Raw genomic sequence first — 21,171 nt, 5'->3', positions numbered from 1 at the left:
CCGAATGGAACGAGCTCAGCCGAAGCAAGGCGAGACCGGCCGAACCTGACGGCCTCGAGCGAACCGAGGCCAGGCTTGCGAGGCTGCCTGAACGGAGCCGAGCTCAGGCGAACCGAGCCCGCTGCTCTCGTGCGCGCTAATTAGCGCGAGTGCGGTCACCGCCTAAAGAGCCCCTGTGCCGCCCCGCGCTCCCGGTCGTGTCCGTGCGATGGGCGGGCCGCCCGCGGGACGCGGCAGCAGGAGAGCCCCGAGCCGGGCGCGTTTAACGTGAGGCGGCGCCGCTTGCCCGCCCTCAGGGAGCCGACCCGAGCCGAGGCGCGCCGAACGCATGGAGAGCGGCTCCGAGTTCGGCCGAAGCGAGCCGAGCACACAGAGCGACTCCGAGTTCGGCCGAAGCGAGCCGAGGCGCGCCGAAGAGGCGAATGCGGCCGAAGAGAGCCGAGTTTAGCCACAGAGCCGATTCGAGCCGAGTGTCTCCGGAGCGAGCCGAGCTCCGCCGAGCGCAGCATCCCGGGCAGGGCGAGGCGCCGGGCCGGGCTCGGGGTGCAGCCGGGGCTCTGTGAGGCTTCCCCGCCTGTCTCTCTCTCTCTACCCCTCCTTCCTTCTCAACGTATTCGCCTTCTCTCGCTTCCTTTCCCCCATTCTCTCTCCCCCCACAAGCCCGGCTCCTACCTGTCCTGTCCCTAGCCCGCTACTCCCTTCTGTTCCCCCTGTCTCCGTCCTCTGTCCACCCTCCCTCCTCCACCCTCCCTCTTCCCCCTTCCCGGGTTTCCCTTCCCGTGCAGCTTTCCTCCACAGCCCGACCCCCTCGCCGCCCTTTCTCATGCCCTGCTCTCTTCCCGTGCCCCCTTTCCGTCTTCGCCGCGCAGCCGCGGGGCTCGGGGCGCCGGAGAATAAAGGCCCGAGGGCCGGAGCCCGGCGTCCCTCGGCCCTTGCAGGAGTCCCCGCACGGGGCCGGAGGCTCTCGGCGGATCCCCCCGTGCCGGTCAAATGCCCCGCCCGACAGCGCCGGAGCTGCGGCTTTCCCGGCACGGCGCCGAGAGCGGCCCCCGCTCTGTGCCGCGCCGTGCCCGCCGTCTGTGCCGCTCCCTCTCGCTGCCCCTGGCCCGGGACAGCGAGGCTGGGGAGGAACCTCGGCCCTTCTGGGAGCCGCCCCACTTTCTTGTTGCAGCAGAATCCCTTTCTGCGGGGATGGACGTGTGCAAAGGGCTTGGAGGAAGCGCTGCGCTGCTGTCCGGGGCAGTCGGACTCGTTCTGTGCCTTCTTTGGGGCTCAGGGAAAGGGGGTGAAGACTCGGGGCTCTGATGCCGTTGGGGCACCCCGCGGTCCCCAGGAGCGGGAGCCCCACTGCGGTGCAGGAGCAGGCGGGGGGCGGGCGAGGGGCGTCACGCTGGGGGCCGTGCCCCAGAGGGACCCAAAGCTGCCACCAAATTCAGGGAGGGGTGGGTGTAGAATGCTAAAACCTGTCAAGGTATTCGTTTTTATAGGTCTTGGTAAAGAATAGGAATTTGTCTCTAAATTCATCTGGGGAGAAACCCTCTCTATCCACTCATTGTTTACAGGAATGCAGAAAACTCCGAGTGGAGATGGGTAGCAGTTTTGAAGATACTGCCCTAGCGTTTTTATCTAGGAATGGACCGAGCTGTGCCCCGAAACCATCAGAACAGCTGCAGGAGCTGGAGGCAATAGAAAGGGCTCTCTGGCACCTTCTGCCTCCGTTCTCTGCCAGTCCCCAAATCGTGTCGCAGTCCCGGAAGAGGCGCTTGTCATCCAGAGTGCCAAATAAAGACCTGTAAATTCCCAGCTCTGCCTTGTGTTTCATGTGGTTTTTTTACTTCATATTTATGTCATTACAGAAAGCAAGGAAAGAAGAAATGTGACTGGTTCCCACTATTGTTGTGTGAAGGCTTTTTTAAAAGGCTGGTGTATTTGTATTCTCTTTCTCCACTCCAAGCTTGACTTTTCCCATTTTTCGACGTCTGCTGCATTGGGTGTCCCAAGGGGTCTTAGGAGTTGGCGCTGATCCTGCTTTTTCTGAGGGTTAATCAAAGTGTGCTAGCAGAATGATAGTTTTCTGCACTGGAAAGCTTTCCCTCAATGCCATCAGTGCACGTACGTGTTTGAATTGTGGAACCAGATGGACTAAGGAAAGCCAAGGCCCGTAGCGGATTTCTGTTTGCTCTGTCTGTGAGAAGCGGGCTGTGTGCTGCACAGGGAGAGGCGCTGTTGGAGTGGCATCGGCGCCAGGTGTAAGTGTGAGGATGATGAGGGGCTCGGAGCAGCCCAGGTGTGAGTGTGAGGATGATGAGGGGCTCGGAGCAGCCCAGGTGTGAGTGTGAGGATGATGGGGCTCGGAGCAGCCCAGGTGTGAGTGTGAGGATGATGAGGGCTCGGAGCAGCCCAGGTGTGAGGATGATGGGGCTCGGAGCAGCCCAGGTGTGAGCTGTGAGGATGATGAGGGGGTGGCTCTTGCCGGGGCAGTTTTAACGGGGGGAGAGTTTGCCTCTGTACATTTTTGCACGGAGCTGCTGAGTGGAGGGGTTTGTGCCGAGGGACGAATCTTTGTGCCGGGGAGCAGCAGCCGAGCAGGTGAGCCCGTGTGGGTTTGGAGCGGGGAATTTTGTCCTTCCCCTTTGCAATTTCATCTTGCCAGTCCCTCCCCGCTTCCCCAGGAGCAGAAATGGAGCTTATGAGGACGAAAGGGATTAAGGAGAAGGAAGCAGCTCCTCTTCTTTTATTGTCTGCGTTTGAACTGAGGGGATCCCTCTTCACTTGTGGTTTTAAGGGCGTTGATTGCAGGAAAAGCTGCCTTTTCCAGGCTGTTGGGGGTATCCCGGGGGTGACAGGGAATCCCTGCGTTCTATTTGAAGGGGAATGGGAAAAGTATTCTTGTGGTGTTATGGGTTTGGTTTGAAGGCAGCCACCCCATTTTCATCACCCTAGGGTTGAAATGGAGGGGGCAGCCGTGGTGTCCCTCCTTTTCAAGGGTTTGAATGGAGGTGGAAATGGCCCTTTGCCATCAGTCGAAGGCTTTCATTTGAGGAGCGCCCCTTCTTTTGTGCTCTCGTAGGGGACGAACGTGAAGGGGAGAGGACACTTCTTTGCCCTTGTTGAAGGGAGGCGAGCCCCGCCTGCGGCGTCAGTTTCGGGGTTCGGTTGCGGGAAGCTGCAGCTGTGGCAGCGTTTGCAGGGCTGCAAGGGGGCCGTGCCGCTGCATGGGAGGGCGCTTGTGGTGGCCGCGGCCCGGGCCGGAACGTTGCCGCTCGGGAGCGGCGCTGGCACGGCCCGGGGAGCTGCCGGGGCGCACGGGGGATTTGGCGCGGCCGGGCCGGCCAAGGGCGGCGGTGGCGGAGCCGCGCCGGTGCGAGCCGAGGGGAGCCGCGCCGGGCCGGCCACGGGCGGCAGAGGCGGCGCGGGCGCTGCTGCGGCGGCCCGGGCGGTGCCGGCCGCTCCGTCCGCTCCGGGCGCGGGGCTCGGGCGCCGCCGCCACCCCCGGGCCCGGTGCCGGCCCCGCCGGGCAGGGGCAGCGGGCGCGGCTCTCCGGGCCGGCGCCGGCCCCGCGTGCCGGAGGAGCCGCCGGAGGAGCCGGTCTCCTGGCGGGAGCCGCGCTCCGTCCGGGGCCGGCAGCGAGCGCGGGCTTCGGCTGCTCGCAGTGCTGGGGCGGTGCCGCGGTTCGGAGGCGCTTTTTCGGCATTGATTGCATCGCTGTGTTCGGTTTGCAGCGGGGGTACGCTAAGGGCTACGGTGTTCTTCCTGAGTGCTGCGGTTCTCGGTGCCGGTGGGGATGATAAAGGTTCGTTTCGGATTGGGTTTCGTAGTCGGATATGTTTTTTTTGCCGGGGTATTATGTTTAGAAAGGCGCGCAATGGTTTTTACGGGTCGTAGCGCGAAGCAGCGGTTCGGATTTTAATTCTGTTGAGGTGGCTTTTATTGGCGTGAGCGGGTAGTGTTTGTTTCGGTGGGCTTTTGAGGTAGCGTCGTGTCGTTCATAGCAGCGGGTTTTTAATCTCGAGAATTGCATGTGTGTTTATCGTCTTCCAGGGCTTTTATTTATTTGGTTTGTTTGATTGTAGTGTATGTTTTATGGTTGCGGGTAATTTGGGAGACATTGTTTATGGTTACGTTTGTCTTTAGTCTTTGTGTTTGTTTCTAGGTGTTATTTTTATTTTGATAGCTTGAGGCACTATGGGTTTATTCCGTTGGGAATAATATTTTTGTTGAAAATGAAAGGTTATTTGGTTTTGGGGCTTTTTTTGTTGTTGGGTTTTTTTTTTTGATTATTTTCGTTGTTGTTGTTGTTCTTTCATGTATTTGATTGTTGTTCATCGGTTTTTTTTTTGGGAATATGGGTATTTATATGGTGGATCTTTTCAAGTAGTATTGAGTAGTTGTTTTCTTAGTTTTTAGTCCTTGAGATTTTTTCTATTTCGTTAAGTAGTTCGTCTGTTATATTTACAGAGGATTGGTTATTCTTTGAGTTAGTGTAGAGGTAGAATTTTGTTTATTTTTTTTTAGTAACCTTCAGGGTCAGTGGCACTGTTTGGAGTTTAGTAGGTTGGTTTGATTTCTTTTTTTAGTAGTTGTTGTAATTTGCTGTGCGTGTTTCTATAGGGTTTTCTTTTATCTTGGTTCCATTTTTCGGATATGATGAGAATTTGTTATTGAAAAGGGCTTTTGAGGTAGCGTTGTGTCGTTCATAGCAGCGGGTTTTTAATCTCGGGAATTGCATGTGTGTTTATCGTCTTCCAGGGCTTTTATTTATTTGGTTTGTTTGATTGTAGTGTATGTTTTATGGTTGCGGGTAATTTGGGAGACATTGTTTATGGTTACGTTTGTCTTTAGGCTTTGTGTTTATTTCTAGGTGTTATTTTTAATTTGATAGCGTGAGACACTATGGGTTTATTCAGTTAGGTATAAATTTTTTGTTGGAAATGAAAGTTTATTCGGTTTTGGGGCTATTTTTGTTGTTGTGTTTTTTTTTTTTTGATTGTTTTTTGCTGTTGTTCTTTCATGTATTTGATTGTTGTTCATCGGGTTTTTTTTTGGGAATATGGGTATTTATATGGTGGATCTTTTCAAGTAGTATTGAGTAGTTGTTTTCTTAGTTTTTAGTCCTTGAGATTTTTTCTATTTCGTTAAGTAGTTCGTCTGTTATATTTACAGAGGATTGGTTATTCTTTGAGTTAGTGTAGAGGTAGAATTTTGTTTATTTTTTTTTAGTAACCTTCAGGGTCAGTGGCACTGTTTGGAGTTTAGTAGGTTGGTTTGATTTCTTTTTTTAGTAGTTGTTGTAATTTGCTGTGCGTGTTTCTATAGGGTTTTCTTTTATCTTGGTTCCATTTTTCGGATATGATGAGAATTTGTTATTGAAAAGAGTGTTTTGTGGTTTTTTGGCTGGCAGATTTTTGGCTGTTGGAGGTATCTTGATGTTTTTTGAAGATATTGCTGGCAATTCAATGCTCTTTGTATTGTAATTTTATTTAGGAATTGGATTTCTAATGTAATATTATAACTACATTTAAACAAAACAGATGTGTGGAAATGGGAATAAACCTCTCTTGTTTTTATATATTTGATCTTTTTTTAAAATTTTACTTGTAACATAAGTTATTATATATTACAATAAGATATTATCTTTTTTAATTAGAGTATTGTGTATATTTATAGATATGTAGATAGAGAATATAAATATAGACACAACCCAACTCAAATATAAATATAGAAATGTGTTTCAAATATATGCAGGTATACATAAAATTTTTAAATAATTGTAAATATAAAATAACATCAATTGATACTACGCATAATAAAAGTAATACTGTATATGTCTTATTTATTATATTATAGGAAATAGATATAAAATAGATATATCAATTGATGTACTATACTTATAAAACAAATTATAGATATGATAATTATAATTATTAAAGTATTTATCAAGTAGTTGAAAATAAAGGATGGTTTTGTTTTTCATTTGGCAAAAGCAGGGGTTTTAGTATAAAAATTATAAATACAAATAATATAAAGGTAGAAGTCTAAGTATATAAATATATCATAAATAGCTAAAGATTAATATAAAAATTAAAAATAAAGGAAAAAACAAGGTTTAGCAGTAGATATGATACGTAATTTAAAAAATAATTTATCTCTATTATTTGAACAGGATACATATTATATATATTTTAAATATAATGCATCAATATAAACTAGAAATATAAATGTGTATATAGTCATGCAAGCTATAAATATAACAATATTTCAGTATAGTTTAAAAGAAGGGTTTTCTGGTATTTATTTAGTTAGAATTGGTTTTTTTTTAAATAATAAAAGTGTTTTAGAAATGTAGTTTTAAGCTATAGAAGAACTATATAAGAACTATACAATTAATAGAGAAAGATATTTATAAAAACACAGAGAAATACATATAAACAATAGGAATAGACAGAATATATTGTATAAATTACATGCTACATCAATGTTCACTATAAATATGCGTGTGACTATAAATATGAAAAATAGAAATAAAACTTTTATTTAAACATGGCTTTAAATCAAGGGGGCTTGTTTGACTCTTGCTCGATAGGAGGCAGGTTTCTGGCATTTATTTCAGAGCAGTTTTTGTCTGGGGTCGCCCCTGTTCTTTTTTGCCGCCGTCGCTGCCCGCAGCCCCGAGGCGCGCTGCGCCCCCGTCTGGGGCGGGCGGCAGTGCTGCCTCCTTGTGGGCAGAGCGCGGTACTGCAGCCGTGAGCCGGCAGGCAGCCGAGAGGCCGCCACGTTGGGAGTGGCGTGTCGCGGGTGTCTCGGACTGGCTTGACCTTCTCAAAATGGCGGCCAAAAAGGCGGAGAAAATAGCACACCCCGGTGAGTCTGCCCCCCTGTGTCCAAAGGGCGGTACTGCACCCCCCGAGCCAGCGCCTTGCCTCTCGCCGCTGGGTGCCGGGGGCGGCGGAAGGACGCGGCTGCCGAGCGAAGGAAGTGCGAGGGGCGGGAGCGAGCGGCATCGGAACAGGGCTGCAGCCCCCGGGCCCGCGCCCGCCACGCTCCAGGCGCTGGGAGCGACCGCGGGCCGGACAATCCCGGCGGGGCGGCCCCGGGCAGGCGGCGCAGGAGGCGGAGCGGGGCCGTGGCTCTCCCCGCCGTCGCTGCCGGCAGCTTTGGAAGGTCGGGCCGGGCGCCCGTCCCGTCCCGCCGGCTCCCGGTCTCTGTAAACTCCTCTGTGGCTTCGCAGGTCCGTGCTGGAGAGTGGGAGAAAGGGCCCTGCTGGTTGCCGTGTCCTCGGTGGGCAGCGAGCTCTGACCTTGGCCGGATGGGCTGCTGAGTAATGGAACAATGGGGATGCGCTTTTATGTATTTAGTGACCTTTACAGATTTCTCCCCCTGCTTCAGGTGAGCGTGCATCATTGCAGGCTTGGGATTGAGTGAAATGCGCTGAGGAAACCGGCTCTGGGGAGGGAAATGCTCTGTTAACATGTGCCTGTTCTTCTGTCAGACTCATCACAGCAGGACAGCATGAAGACTGAAAGTGTAAGAAGATGTGGAGGGAAAGAGAGAATCTGACAGGAGCATCGAACGCACGAGTGCACGAATTTTGCTTTTGGCTTGGATTTAAACTCAGAAGTTGTAAGGAATTTAGGAATGAGAAGGGACATTTCAGAAGGAGAAGGAGTTGTTGTTACAGTCCTGGCAAAATCTCTTGTTCTAGCTAATAAAAGAAGTTATTTTAAATAAAAAAAATTTAAAATGTGGAGGTTTTTTCCTTGACTATTATATTAATTGGTGGTATATGGTGTGTTGTTTTATTTCTTGGTATTATTAACTCTGTGTAAATTGTTTTTTGAGTGAAGCTAACTTTCTGGATGGGTTGGTTTGTATTTGAGGTAGGTTTCAATAGGTTTCTTTCATAGACTTCTCATAGGTATTACTGGGATTTTGGTATTGTTTACTGTATGTATAAACATACAGATTTGGTAGGGCCAGTTGGGCTGCTGGAGTTTTGGGTGTGAATTTATTAGATGGCTTTGGTTAAATACAGAATAATTATGTAAGTTAACAGCAAATGACCCAATTTATCTAGCTATGCTACCTAACCACAAAGTTTTATGTCTTACCAGTTTTCTGTTCTTCTGCTCCAAGTAGCTGTTGCAAAAAAGAAAGCACTGTTATTTTTGTGAAGAGTTTTCTTCTATAACAAGCCCTTTACTCCCCTTGAATCTGAGTGGCCAAACAGCTGCAGCTGTTCTGAGGGCTTTTACACCTGGGAGGATTTGCCCCCTCCCTTTTCCTGGGTGCCATGGGAACGAGAGGCGGGCACCATCGGGGGTATATTAACCCCAGCCTTGGCTGAGGGGCTTCATTCCCTCTCTGGGATGTGCTGGGGTAGGAGTTCTCCTCTCATTTCAGTGAAAAGGCTCTTTCAGCTCATCTCAGCTTGTTTCCAGCAGGTGTTTCTGGGCATCTAAAGCAGCAGAGGCTTGGAAGAGACTGTGAAGAAAACAGCATGGAATACAGGGAGTATGTAGGTTCACAATTTTGGGTTTTGTGTTTAGGGGTGTTAAAGCACCTTTGTAATTTCTGGTTTTGTTCTTGGTTTGTTTTTTATGGTTTTTAGGAGGAGCACGCCTTTCAGAGATTCCAGGTTGTGTCAAGCACAACACTTTTTGCAGCAGATTCATCGTGTCTCAGGAGGGATCTGCCCAGTATCCAAGATGATGTTTGAGATTGAGGCTTCAGGTGAGTTGAGGATTGTGAGTGGGAGAGGGAGGGTGAGCAGGTATCCAGTTAGGAGTTCTTGGGAGGGGGTTTGCAGGCAGCAGGGTGAGAAAGGGTGTTTATTTGTTTATTTGAGGGCCCCCCCCACAAGGCTTCTAGCAGAGGCATTCCCATGTCTTAGAGCACACAGAGTCATCCAGTGCACTCACAGGAATGCCATTTAACTTTGCCTTTCTCTAACCCAGGTGCCAGCCCTAATAAAGGCCACAGCCTTGGAATCAGGATGAAGCTGGAGCCTGAGGGAGCCAGGCACACTCAGGAGAGGGCAAGTAGCTGACTGGCTGGGATTTGGCCCGCATAACTCTGGACTCATTCTTTGGTTTTGGTTTTCTTTATTGTAGCTGACCGAGAGGCTCACAGGCCATCACGAGGCTCTCTGAAGCAGACTCATTTCAGGTGCAACGTGGATTCCCATCACCGATCATCCAGAAGATAAGTTGGGAGCCACGGCCTGGAGATGGGGGAGTAGCAGGTTGGGAGTTCTTGGGACAGATTTAAAAATTAGCGGAGGGAAAAGCAAACTTGTCCAAGGGCCTCTTAGGACAGCTAAAGGGAGAGGCTCTACTTTTGATGGCAGCTTTCAGGCGGGCAGTGCAGAACAGCTCTGGTTTGTGTCGTGGTTTCCGGTGTGCCGTGTTCCCTAGTGTGTCTTTGGGATCCCTTTTGCCTTCTTCCCTCGAGGCCCTCACCACAAGCATGATGTGTGGTGTTTGATGCCCCCCTGTTTGTCACGTTCTGTGTCACGGGTGTCTGCACACATATGGGTGCCGGAGCTGTTCTGCCCTGCCGCACGGCCAGCTGCAATGGGACAAGCCCTGGGGAGTGTAAATTTGTAATGGGGGCTGTACTTGGGCTCTAGATGCTATTCCTAGATGGACCTAAGGTGTTTGCAGCTTGTGAGTTATCCTGGTGGTGTTTGACACATGTTCTAACTTTCTTTCAGGTGCAGATGCATTGCATCCATGGCAGAGGGTCAGAGTTAGCAGGTGCCGGGCCTTCCTAGGAGCAGGGTGAGTAGCAGACTGGTGGGGTTTTGGCCGATGGGGTGCCAAGATCAGGCACTGATGTTTGGTTCTCTTTACTCTAGCTGTCTGAGAGACACCAGCCCGGTGACAGCAGGACCTTCCCAGCTGACGAGGTGGCCTTTCTTTGCACGTGGCACGGACCGGCATTGCCAGATGTCTGAGAGATAAGTAGAGGGCTATGACCCACAGAGGGGATGAAGGCAGGGTGCTGGTTTGGGAATTACTGGGAAGGGTTTTTGAGTCCAATTTGGCGGTGGGGGGGTGTCCATGAAGTGGCCCCTTAGGCCCCATGAAAGCCAAGTCTCACCTTTGATCACAGTGCTGAGGTGTTCAGGGCAGAGCAGTCCCGGTGTGTCTGGTGTCACTTGTCTGCTGTGCATTATGTGTTGTTTGTGTATCTCCTGTCTTTTACCTTAGCACTTTGAGGGGCCTGTCAGAAACCTTGGCATCATTGTTAGCATCTGTGATCTCTGCATTCCTTGGCCTGGCACCCAGGCCAGAGATGCAATTCTGATACCTGTCTGAGCTCCCCAGTCAAAAGTTCTCTCTTTGGAAGCATCCAGTCAGATGTCTTGTCAGGTCTTGTTCTGAGCTGTACGGACAGCTGTGCCCCACCTGGATCCATTATGGTGGATTAGGGCTTGAAAGAATGTGAGGGCAGGCAGAGGATTCTGACCATAGGATTCCTAGGCATCCATCTTTACTGTTCTTGGAATCAATCATTCAGTTAGCATCTTCTTCCTGCAGTGTTCTCTGAGCCTCATCAGCTCACCGTCAGTTTGAACTCAGTCATCTCCTTTTGCATGCTCTCAGTCCTTGCAGCCATTTTCCTTGCCAAGAGATTTCTGTTCCTGTTGTGTCCCCGTTGTGTGTCCTGTCCTGTCTGTCCTGTGTCACGGGTGTCAGCACACATTTGTGCCGGGGCTGCTCTGCCCTGCCGCATAGCCTGGTGCGATAGGAGAGGGCCCGGGGACTTGGAATGTGTAATGTGGGGTGTAGTTGGACTCCAGATGGGATTTGTAGATGGACACAGGACATCTGGAGCTCTTAAGTTGTCCTGCAACAGTGTGACTCTTGTCCTAACGTTTTTTTCAGATTCAGATGAATTAAATCTGGGCCAGAGGGCCCCATCCCGGGTGAGGGGATTCCCCCGAGCAGGTGAGGCCCCATTTGTCTGTGGAGCAGAAGTGTACATGGTGACTCTGTTAGAGCTCACTTCTTTGTCTTTCTTTTTAGGAAGTGAATCTGGATAGCAGCAGTCAAGGTGGGCCGTGGAGAGAAGTGGTTGTTATTGCTCAGCTCTCAAGGAGAAGAATTTTTTCAGCAGCTTGATCATGTCACAAGAGGGATCTGCCCAGTGTCAAGGATGATGTTTGAGATTGAGGCTTCAGGTGAGTTGAGGATTGTGAGTGGGAGAGGGAGGGTGAGCAGGTATCCAGTTAGGAGTTCTTGGGAGGGAGTTTGCAGGCAGCAGGGTGAGAAAGGGTGTTTATTTGTTTATTTGAGGGCCCCCCCCACAAGGCTTCTAGCAGAGGCATTCCCATGTCTTAGAGCACACAGAGTCATCCAGTGCACTCACAGGAATGCCATTTAACTTTGCCTTTCTCTAACCCAGGTGCCAGCCCTAATAAAGGCCACAGCCTTGGAATCAGGATGAAGCTGGAGCCTGAGGGAGCCAGGCACACTCAGGAGAGGGCAAGTAGCTGACTGGCTGGGATTTGGCCCGCATAACTCTGGACTCATTCTTTGGTTTTGGTTTTCTTTATTGTAGCTGACCGAGAGGCTCACAGGCGATCACGAGGCTCTCTGAAGCAGACTCATTTCAGGTGCAACGTGGATTCCCGTCACCGATCATCCCAAAGATAAGTTGGGAGCCACGGCCTGGAGATGGGGGCGTAGCAGGTTGGGAGTTCTTGGGACAGATTTAAAAATTAGCGGAGGGAAAAGCAAACTTGTCCAAGGGCCTCTTAGGACAGCTAAAGGGAGAGGCTCTACTTTTGATGGCAGCTTTCAGGCGGGCAGTGCAGAACAGCTCTGGTTTGTGTCGTGGTTTCCGGTGTGCCGTGTTCCCTAGTGTGTCTTTGGGGTCCCTTTTGCCTTCTTCCCTCGAGGCCCTCACCACAAGCATGATGTGTGGTGTTTGATGTCCCCCTGTTTGTCACGTTCTGTGTCACGGGTGTCTGCACACATATGGGTGCCGGAGCTGTTCTGCCCTGCCGCATGGCCAGCTGCAATGGGACAAGCCCTGGGGAGTGTAAATTTGTAATGGGGGCTGTACTTGGGCTCTAGATGCTATTCCTAGATGGACCTAAGGTGTTTGCAGCTTGTGAGTTATCCTGGTGGTGTTTGACACATGTTCTGACTTTCTTTCAGGTGCAGATGCATTGCATCCATGGCAGAGGGTCAGAGTTAGCAGGTGCCGGGCCTTCCTAGGAGCAGGGTGAGTAGCAGACTGGTGGGGTTTTGGCCGATGGGGTGCCAAGATCAGGCACTGATGTTTGGTTCTCTTTACTCTAGCTGTCTGAGAGACACCAGCCCGGTGACAGCAGGACCTTCCCAGCTGACGAGATGGCCTTTCTTTGCACCTGGCACGGACCGGCATCGCCAGATGTCTGAGAGATAAGTAGAGGGCTATGACCCACAGAGGGGATGAAGGCAGGGTGCTGGTTTGGGAATTACTGGGAAGGGTTTTTGAGTCCAATTTGGCGGTGGGGGGGTGTCCATGAAGTGGCCCCTTAGGCCCCATGAAAGCCAAGTCTCACCTTTGATCACAGTGCTGAGGTGTTCAGGGCAGAGCAGTCCCGGTGTGTCTGGTGTCACTTGTCTGCTGTGCATTATGTGTTGTTTGTGTATCTCCTGTCTTTTACCTTAGCACTTTGAGGGGCCTGTCAGAAACCTTGGCATCATTGTTAGCATCTGTGATCTCTGCATTCCTTGGCCTGGCACCCAGGCCATAGAACTTTTGACTCGGGAGCTCAGACAGGCATCAGACTCTCTTCTGTCTTTGGAAGCATCCAGTCAGATGTCTTGTCAGGTCTTGTTCTGAGCTGTACGGACAGCTGTGCCCCACCTGGATCCATTATGGTGGATTAGGGCTTGAAAGAATGTGAGGGCAGGCAGAGGATTCTGACCATAGGATTCCTAGGCATCCATCTTTACTGTTCTTGGAATCAATCATTCAGTTAGCATCTTCTTCCTGCAGTGTTCTCTGAGCCTCATCAGCTCACCGTCAGTTTGAACTCAGTCATCTCCTTTTGCATGCTCTCAGTCCTTGCAGCCATTTTCCTTGCCAAGAGATTTCTGTTCCTGTTGTGTCCCCGTTGTGTGTCCTGTCCTGTCTGTCCTGTGTCACGGGTGTCAGCACACATTTGTGCCGGGGCTGCTCTGCCCTGCCGCATAGCCTGGTGCGATAGGAGAGGGCCCGGGGACTTGGAATGTGTAATGTGGGGTGTAGTTGGACTCCAGATGGGATTTGTAGATGGACACAGGACATCTGGAGCTCTTAAGTTGTCCTGCAACAGTGTGACTCTTGTCCTAACGTTTTTTTCAGATTCAGATGAATTAAATCTGGGCCAGAGGGCCCCATCCCGGGTGAGGGGATTCCCCCGAGCAGGTGAGGCCCCATTTGTCTGTGGAGCAGAAGTGTACATGGTGACTCTGTTAGAGCTCACTTCTTTGTCTTTCTTTTTAGGAAGTGAATCTGGATAGCAGCAGTCAAGGTGGGCCGTGGAGAGAAGTGGTTGTTATTGCTCAGCTCTCAAGGAGAAGAATTTTTTCAGCAGCTTGATCATGTCACAAGAGGGATCTGCCCAGTGTCAAGGATGATGTTTGAGATTGAGGCTTCAGGTGAGTTGAGGATTGTGAGTGGGAGAGGGAGGGTGAGCAGGTATCCAGTTAGGAGTTCTTGGGAGGGGGTTTGCAGGCAGCAGGGTGAGAAAGGGTGTTTATTTGTTTATTTGAGGGCCCCCCCCACAAGGCTTCTAGCAGAGGCATTCCCATGTCTTAGAGCACACAGAGTCATCCAGTGCACTCACAGGAATGCCATTTAACTTTGCCTTTCTCTAACCCAGGTGCCAGCCCTAATAAAGGCCACAGCCTTGGAATCAGGATGAAGCTGGAGCCTGAGGGAGCCAGGCACACTCAGGAGAGGGCAAGTAGCTGACTGGCTGGGATTTGGCCCGCATAACTCTGGACTCATTCTTTGGTTTTGGTTTTCTTTATTGTAGCTGACCGAGAGGCTCACAGGCGATCATGAGGCTCTCTGAAGCAGACTCATTTCAGGTGCAACGTGGATTCCCGTCACCGATCATCCCGAAGATAAGTTGGGAGCCACGGCCTGGAGATGGGGGCGTAGCAGGTTGGGAGTTCTTGGGACAGATTTAAAAATTAGCGGAGGGAAAAGCAAACTTGTCCAAGGGCCTCTTAGGACAGCTAAAGGGAGAGGCTCTACTTTTGATGGCAGCTTTCAGGCGGGCAGTGCAGAACAGCTCTGGTTTGTGTCGTGGTTTCCGGTGTGCCGTGTTCCCTAGTGTGTCTTTGGGGTCCCTTTTGCCTTCTTCCCTCGAGGCCCTCACCACAAGCATGATGTGTGGTGTTTGATGTCCCCCTGTTTGTCACGTTCTGTGTCACGGGTGTCTGCACACATATGGGTGCCGGAGCTGTTCTGCCCTGCCGCACGGCCAGCTGCAATGGGACAAGCCCTGGGGAGTGTAAATTTGTAATGGGGGCTGTACTTGGGCTCTAGATGCTATTCCTAGATGGACCTAAGGTGTTTGCAGCTTGTGAGTTATCCTGGTGGTGTTTGACACATGTTCTAACTTTCTTTCAGGTGCAGATGCATTGCATCCATGGCAGAGGGTCAGAGTTAGCAGGTGCCGGGCCTTCCTAGGAGCAGGGTGAGTAGCAGACTGGTGGGGTTTTGGCCGATGGGGTGCCAAGATCAGGCACTGATGTTTGGTTCTCTTTACTCTAGCTGTCTGAGAGACACCAGCCCGGTGACAGCAGGACCTTCCCAGCTGACGAGGTGGCCTTTCTTTGCACCTGGCACGGACCGGCATTGCCAGATGTCTGAGAGATAAGTAGAGGGCTATGACCCACAGAGGGGATGAAGGCAGGGTGCTGGTTTGGGAATTACTGGGAAGGGTTTTTGAGTCCAATTTGGCGGTGGGGGGGTGTCCATGAAGTGGCCCCTTAGGCCCCATGAAAGCCAAGTCTCACCTTTGATCACAGTGCTGAGGTGTTCAGGGCAGAGCAGTCCCGGTGTGTCTGGTGTCACTTGTCTGCTGTGCATTATGTGTTGTTTGTGTATCTCCTGTCTTTTACCTTAGCACTTTGAGGGGCCTGTCAGAAACCTTGGCATCATTGTTAGCATCTGTGATCTCTGCATTCCTTGGCCTGGCACCCAGGCCATAGAACTTTTGACTCGGGAGCTCAGACAGGCATCAGACTCTCTTCTGTCTTTGGAAGCATCCAGTCAGATGTCTTGTCAGGTCTTGTTCTGAGCTGTACGGACAGCTGTGCCCCACCTGGATCCATTATGGTGGATTAGGGCTTGAAAGAATGTGAGGGCAGGCAGAGGATTCTGACCATAGGATTCCTAGGCATCCATCTTTACTGTTCTTGGAATCAATCATTCAGTTAGCATCTTCTTCCTGCAGTGTTCTCTGAGCCTCATCAGCTCACCGTCAGTTTGAACTCAGTCATCTCCTTTTGCATGCTCTCAGTCCTTGCAGCCATTTTCCTTGCCAAGAGATTTCTGTTCCTGTTGTGTCCCCGTTGTGTGTCCTGTCCTGTCTGTCCTGTGTCACGGGTGTCAGCACACATTTGTGCCGGGGCTGCTCTGCCCTGCCGCATAGCCTGGTGCGATAGGAGAGGGCCCGGGGACTTGGAATGTGTAATGTGGGGTGTAGTTGGACTCCAGATGGGATTTGTAGATGGACACAGGACATCTGGAGCTCTTAAGTTGTCCTGCAACAGTGTGACTCTTGTCCTAACGTTTTTTTCAGATTCAGATGAATTAAATCTGGGCCAGAGGGCCCCATCCCGGGTGAGGGGATTCCCCCGAGCAGGTGAGGCCCCATTTGTCTGTGGAGCAGACGTGTACATGGTGACTCTGTTAGAGCTCACTTCTTTGTCTTTCTTTTTAGGAAGTGAATCTGGATAGCAGCAGTCAAGGTGGGCCGTGGAGAGAAGTGGTTGTTATTGCTCAGCTCTCAAGGAGAAGAATTTTTTCAGCAGCTTGATCATGTCACAAGAGGGATCTGCCCAGTGTCAAGGATGATGTTTGAGATTGAGGCTTCAGGTGAGTTGAGGATTGTGAGTGGGAGAGGGAGGGTGAGCAGGTATCCAGTTAGGAGTTCTTGGGAGGGGGTTTGCAGGCAGCAGGGTGAGAAAGGGTGTTTATTTGTTTATTTGAGGGCCCCCCCCACAAGGCTTCTAGCAGAGGCATTCCCATGTCTTAGAGCACACAGAGTCATCCAGTGCACTCACAGGAATGCCATTTAACTTTGCCTTTCTCTAACCCAGGTGCCAGCCCTAATAAAGGCCACAGCCTTGGAATCAGGATGAAGCTGGAGCCTGAGGGAGCCAGGCACACTCAGGAGAGGGCAAGTAGCTGACTGGCTGGGATTTGGCCCGCATAACTCTGGACTCATTCTTTGGTTTTGGTTTTCTTTATTGTAGCTGACCGAGAGGCTCACAGGCCATCACGAGGCTCTCTGAAGCAGACTCATTTCAGGTGCAACGTGGATTCCCATCACCGATCATCCCGAAGATAAGTTGGGAGCCACGGCCTGGAGATGGGGGCGTAGCAGGTTGGGAGTTCTTGGGACAGATTTAAAAATTAGCGGAGGGAAAAGCAAACTTGTCCAAGGGCCTCTTAGGACAGCTAAAGGGAGAGGCTCTACTTTTGATGGCAGCTTTCAGGCGGGCAGTGCAGAACAGCTCTGGTTTGTGTCGTGGTTTCCGGTGTGCCGTGTTCCCTAGTGTGTCTTTGGGGTCCCTTTTGCCTTCTTCCCTCGAGGCCCTCACCACAAGCATGATGTGTGGTGTTTGATGTCCCCCTGTTTGTCACGTTCTGTGTCACGGGTGTCTGCACACATATGGGTGCCGGAGCTGTTCTGCCCTGCCGCATGGCCAGCTGCAATGGGACAAGCCCTGGGGAGTGTAAATTTGTAATGGGGGCTGTACTTGGGCTCTAGATGCTATTCCTAGATGGACCTAAGGTGTTTGCAGCTTGTGAGTTATCCTGGTGGTGTTTGACACATGTTCTGACTTTCTTTCAGGTGCAGATGCATTGCATCCATGGCAGAGGGTCAGAGTTAGCAGGTGCCGGGCCTTCCTAGGAGCAGGGTGAGTAGCAGACTGGTGGGGTTTTGGCCGATGGGGTGCCAAGATCAGGCACTGATGTTTGGTTCTCTTTACTCTAGCTGTCTGAGAGACACCAGCCCGGTGACAGCAGGACCTTCCCAGCTGACGAGATGGCCTTTCTTTGCACCTGGCACGGACCGGCATCGCCAGATGTCTGAGAGATAAGTAGAGGGCTATGACCCACAGAGGGGATGAAGGCAGGGTGCTGGTTTGGGAATTACTGGGAAGGGTTTTTGAGTCCAATTTGGCGGTGGGGGGGTGTCCATGAAGTGGCCCCTTAGGCCCCATGAAAGCCAAGTCTCACCTTTGATCACAGTGCTGAGGTGTTCAGGGCAGAGCAGTCCCGGTGTGTCTGGTGTCACTTGTCTGCTGTGCATTATGTGTTGTTTGTGTATCTCCTGTCTTTTACCTTAGCACTTTGAGGGGCCTGTCAGAAACCTTGGCGTCATTGTTAGCATCTGTGATCTCTGCATTCCTTGGCCTGGCACCCAGGCCATAGAACTTTTGACTCGGGAGCTCAGGCAGGCATCAGACTCTCTTCTGTCTTTGGAAGCATCCAGTCAGATGTCTTGTCAGGTCTTGTTCTGAGCTGTACGGACAGCTGTGCCCCACCTGGATCCATTATGGTGGATTAGGGCTTGAAAGAATGTGAGGGCAGGCAGAGGATTCTGACCATAGGATTCCTAGGCATCCATCTTTACTGTTCTTGGAATCAATCATTCAGTTAGCATCTTCTTCCTGCAGTGTTCTCTGAGCCTCATCAGCTCACCGTCAGTTTGAACTCAGTCATCTCCTTTTGCATGCTCTCAGTCCTTGCAGCCATTTTCCTTGCCAAGAGATTTCTGTTCCTGTTGTGTCCCCGTTGTGTGTCCTGTCCTGTCTGTCCTGTGTCACGGGTGTCAGCACACATTTGTGCCGGGGCTGCTCTGCCCTGCCGCATAGCCTGGTGCGATAGGAGAGGGCCCGGGGACTTGGAATGTGTAATGTGGGGTGTAGTTGGACTCCAGATGGGATTTGTAGATGGACACAGGACATCTGGAGCTCTTAAGTTGTCCTGCAACAGTGTGACTCTTGTCCTAACGTTTTTTTCAGATTCAGATGAATTAAATCTGGGCCAGAGGGCCCCATCCCGGGTGAGGGGATTCCCCCGAGCAGGTGAGGCCCCATTTGTCTGTGGAGCAGAAGTGTACATGGTGACTCTGTTAGAGCTCACTTCTTTGTCTTTCTTTTTAGGAAGTGAATCTGGATAGCAGCAGTCAAGGTGGGCCGTGGAGAGAAGTGGTTGTTATTGCTCAGCTCTCAAGGAGAAGAATTTTTTCAGCAGCTTGATCATGTCACAAGAGGGATCTGCCCAGTGTCAAGGATGATGTTTGAGATTGAGGCTTCAGGTGAGTTGAGGATTGTGAGTGGGAGAGGGAGGGTGAGCAGGTATCCAGTTAGGAGTTCTTGGGAGGGAGTTTGCAGGCAGCAGGGTGAGAAAGGGTGTTTATTTGTTTATTTGAGGGCCCCCCCCACAAGGCTTCTAGCAGAGGCATTCCCATGTCTTAGAGCACACAGAGTCATCCAGTGCACTCACAGGAATGCCATTTAACTTTGCCTTTCTCTAACCCAGGTGCCAGCCCTAATAAAGGCCACAGCCTTGGAATCAGGATGAAGCTGGAGCCTGAGGGAGCCAGGCACACTCAGGAGAGGGCAAGTAGCTGACTGGCTGGGATTTGGCCCGCATAACTCTGGACTCATTCTTTGGTTTTGGTTTTCTTTATTGTAGCTGACCGAGAGGCTCACAGGCGATCACGAGGCTCTCTGAAGCAGACTCATTTCAGGTGCAACGTGGATTCCCATCACCGATCATCCCGAAGATAAGTTGGGAGCCACGGCCTGGAGATGGGGGCGTAGCAGGTTGGGAGTTCTTGGGACAGATTTAAAAATTAGCGGAGGGAAAAGCAAACTTGTCCAAGGGCCTCTTAGGACAGCTAAAGGGAGAGGCTCTACTTTTGATGGCAGCTTTCAGGCGGGCAGTGCAGAACAGCTCTGGTTTGTGTCGTGGTTTCCGGTGTGCCGTGTTCCCTAGTGTGTCTTTGGGGTCCCTTTTGCCTTCTTCCCTCGAGGCCCTCACCACAAGCATGATGTGTGGTGTTTGATGTCCCCCTGTTTGTCACGTTCTGTGTCACGGGTGTCTGCACACATATGGGTGCCGGAGCTGTTCTGCCCTGCCGCATGGCCAGCTGCAATGGGACAAGCCCTGGGGAGTGTAAATTTGTAATGGGGGCTGTACTTGGGCTCTAGATGCTATTCCTAGATGGACCTAAGGTGTTTGCAGCTTGTGAGTTATCCTGGTGGTGTTTGACACATGTTCTGACTTTCTTTCAGGTGCAGATGCATTGCATCCATGGCAGAGGGTCAGAGTTAGCAGGTGCCGGGCCTTCCTAGGAGCAGGGTGAGTAGCAGACTGGTGGGGTTTTGGCCGATGGGGTGCCAAGATCAGGCACTGATGTTTGGTTCTCTTTACTCTAGCTGTCTGAGAGACACCAGCCCGGTGACAGCAGGACCTTCCCAGCTGACGAGATGGCCTTTCTTTGCACCTGGCACGGACCGGCATCGCCAGATGTCTGAGAGATAAGTAGAGGGCTATGACCCACAGAGGGGATGAAGGCAGGGTGCTGGTTTGGGAATTACTGGGAAGGGTTTTTGAGTCCAATTTGGCGGTGGGGGGGTGTCCATGAAGTGGCCCCTTAGGCCCCATGAAAGCCAAGTCTCACCTTTGATCACAGTGCTGAGGTGTTCAGGGCAGAGCAGTCCCGGTGTGTCTGGTGTCACTTGTCTGCTGTGCATTATGTGTTGTTTGTGTATCTCCTGTCTTTTACCTTAGCACTTTGAGGGGCCTGTCAGAAACCTTGGCGTCATTGTTAGCATCTGTGATCTCTGCATTCCTTGGCCTGGCACCCAGGCCATAGAACTTTTGACTCGGGAGCTCAGGCAGGCATCAGACTCTCTTCTGTCTTTGGAAGCATCCAGTCAGATGTCTTGTCAGGTCTTGTTCTGAGCTGTACGGACAGCTGTGCCCCACCTGGATCCATTATGGTGGATTAGGGCTTGAAAGAATGTGAGGGCAGGCAGAGGATTCTGACCATAGGATTCCTAGGCATCCATCTTTACTGTTCTTGGAATCAATCATTCAGTTAGCATCTTCTTCCTGCAGTGTTCTCTGAGCCTCATCAGCTCACCGTCAGTTTGAACTCAGTCATCTCCTTTTGCATGCTCTCAGTCCTTGCAGCCATTTTCCTTGCCAAGAGATTTCTGTTCCTGTTGTGTCCCCGTTGTGTGTCCTGTCCTGTCTGTCCTGTGTCACGGGTGTCAGCACACATTTGTGCCGGGGCTGCTCTGCCCTGCCGCATAGCCTGGTGCGATAGGAGAGGGCCCGGGGACTTGGAATGTGTAATGTGGGGTGTAGTTGGACTCCAGATGGGATTTGTAGATGGACACAGGACATCTGGAGCTCTTAAGTTGTCCTGCAACAGTGTGACTCTTGTCCTAACGTTTTTTTCAGATTCAGATGAATTAAATCTGGGCCAGAGGGCCCCATCCCGGGTGAGGGGATTCCCCCGAGCAGGTGAGGCCCCATTTGTCTGTGGAGCAGAAGTGTACATGGTGACTCTGTTAGAGCTCACTTCTTTGTCTTTCTTTTTAGGAAGTGAATCTGGATAGCAGCAGTCAAGGTGGGCCGTGGAGAGAAGTGGTTGTTATTGCTCAGCTCTCAAGGAGAAGAATTTTTTCAGCAGCTTGATCATGTCACAAGAGGGATCTGCCCAGTGTCAAGGATGATGTTTGAGATTGAGGCTTCAGGTGAGTTGAGGATTGTGAGTGGGAGAGGGAGGGTGAGCAGGTATCCAGTTAGGAGTTCTTGGGAGGGAGTTTGCAGGCAGCAGGGTGAGAAAGGGTGTTTATTTGTTTATTTGAGGGCCCCCCCCACAAGGCTTCTAGCAGAGGCATTCCCATGTCTTAGAGCACA

At 51.0% G+C, this 21,171-nt stretch overlaps 3 long non-coding RNA genes across 4 annotated transcripts; all 3 read left to right on the top strand.

The window, feature by feature from the left end:
• Positions 1 to 6,349: 6,349 nt before the first annotated feature.
• On the top strand, positions 6,350 to 8,741 carry LOC141728458 (uncharacterized). The gene is made up of 3 exons (XR_012579383.1): positions 6,350 to 7,386; positions 7,490 to 8,511; positions 8,609 to 8,741. It is a non-coding gene; the product is annotated as an uncharacterized LOC141728458 (long non-coding RNA).
• Positions 8,742 to 8,917: 176 nt separating this feature from the next.
• LOC141725243 (uncharacterized) lies at positions 8,918 to 9,935 on the top strand. Of its 2 annotated transcripts, XR_012577091.1 has the most exons (4): positions 8,918 to 9,034; positions 9,111 to 9,241; positions 9,713 to 9,779; positions 9,857 to 9,935. It is a non-coding gene; the product is annotated as an uncharacterized LOC141725243 (long non-coding RNA). The 2 variants fall into 2 exon arrangements; XR_012577088.1 differs by having other exon boundaries at positions 9,111 to 9,779.
• A 6,050-nt stretch (positions 9,936 to 15,985) lies between these two features.
• Positions 15,986 to 17,141, top strand: LOC141725241 (uncharacterized). Its single transcript, XR_012577087.1, has 3 exons — positions 15,986 to 16,095; positions 16,320 to 16,399; positions 16,476 to 17,141. It is a non-coding gene; the product is annotated as an uncharacterized LOC141725241 (long non-coding RNA).
• Positions 17,142 to 21,171: the final 4,030 nt, after the last annotated feature.

The sequence above is a fragment of the Zonotrichia albicollis genome, chromosome 1 (assembly GCF_047830755.1).
Source record: "Zonotrichia albicollis isolate bZonAlb1 chromosome 1, bZonAlb1.hap1, whole genome shotgun sequence".
NCBI classification, from domain to species: Eukaryota; Metazoa; Chordata; class Aves; order Passeriformes; family Passerellidae; genus Zonotrichia; species Zonotrichia albicollis.
The sequence above is the reverse complement of the archived record's forward strand: the minus strand, read 5'-3'. Positions and strand labels throughout refer to the sequence as shown.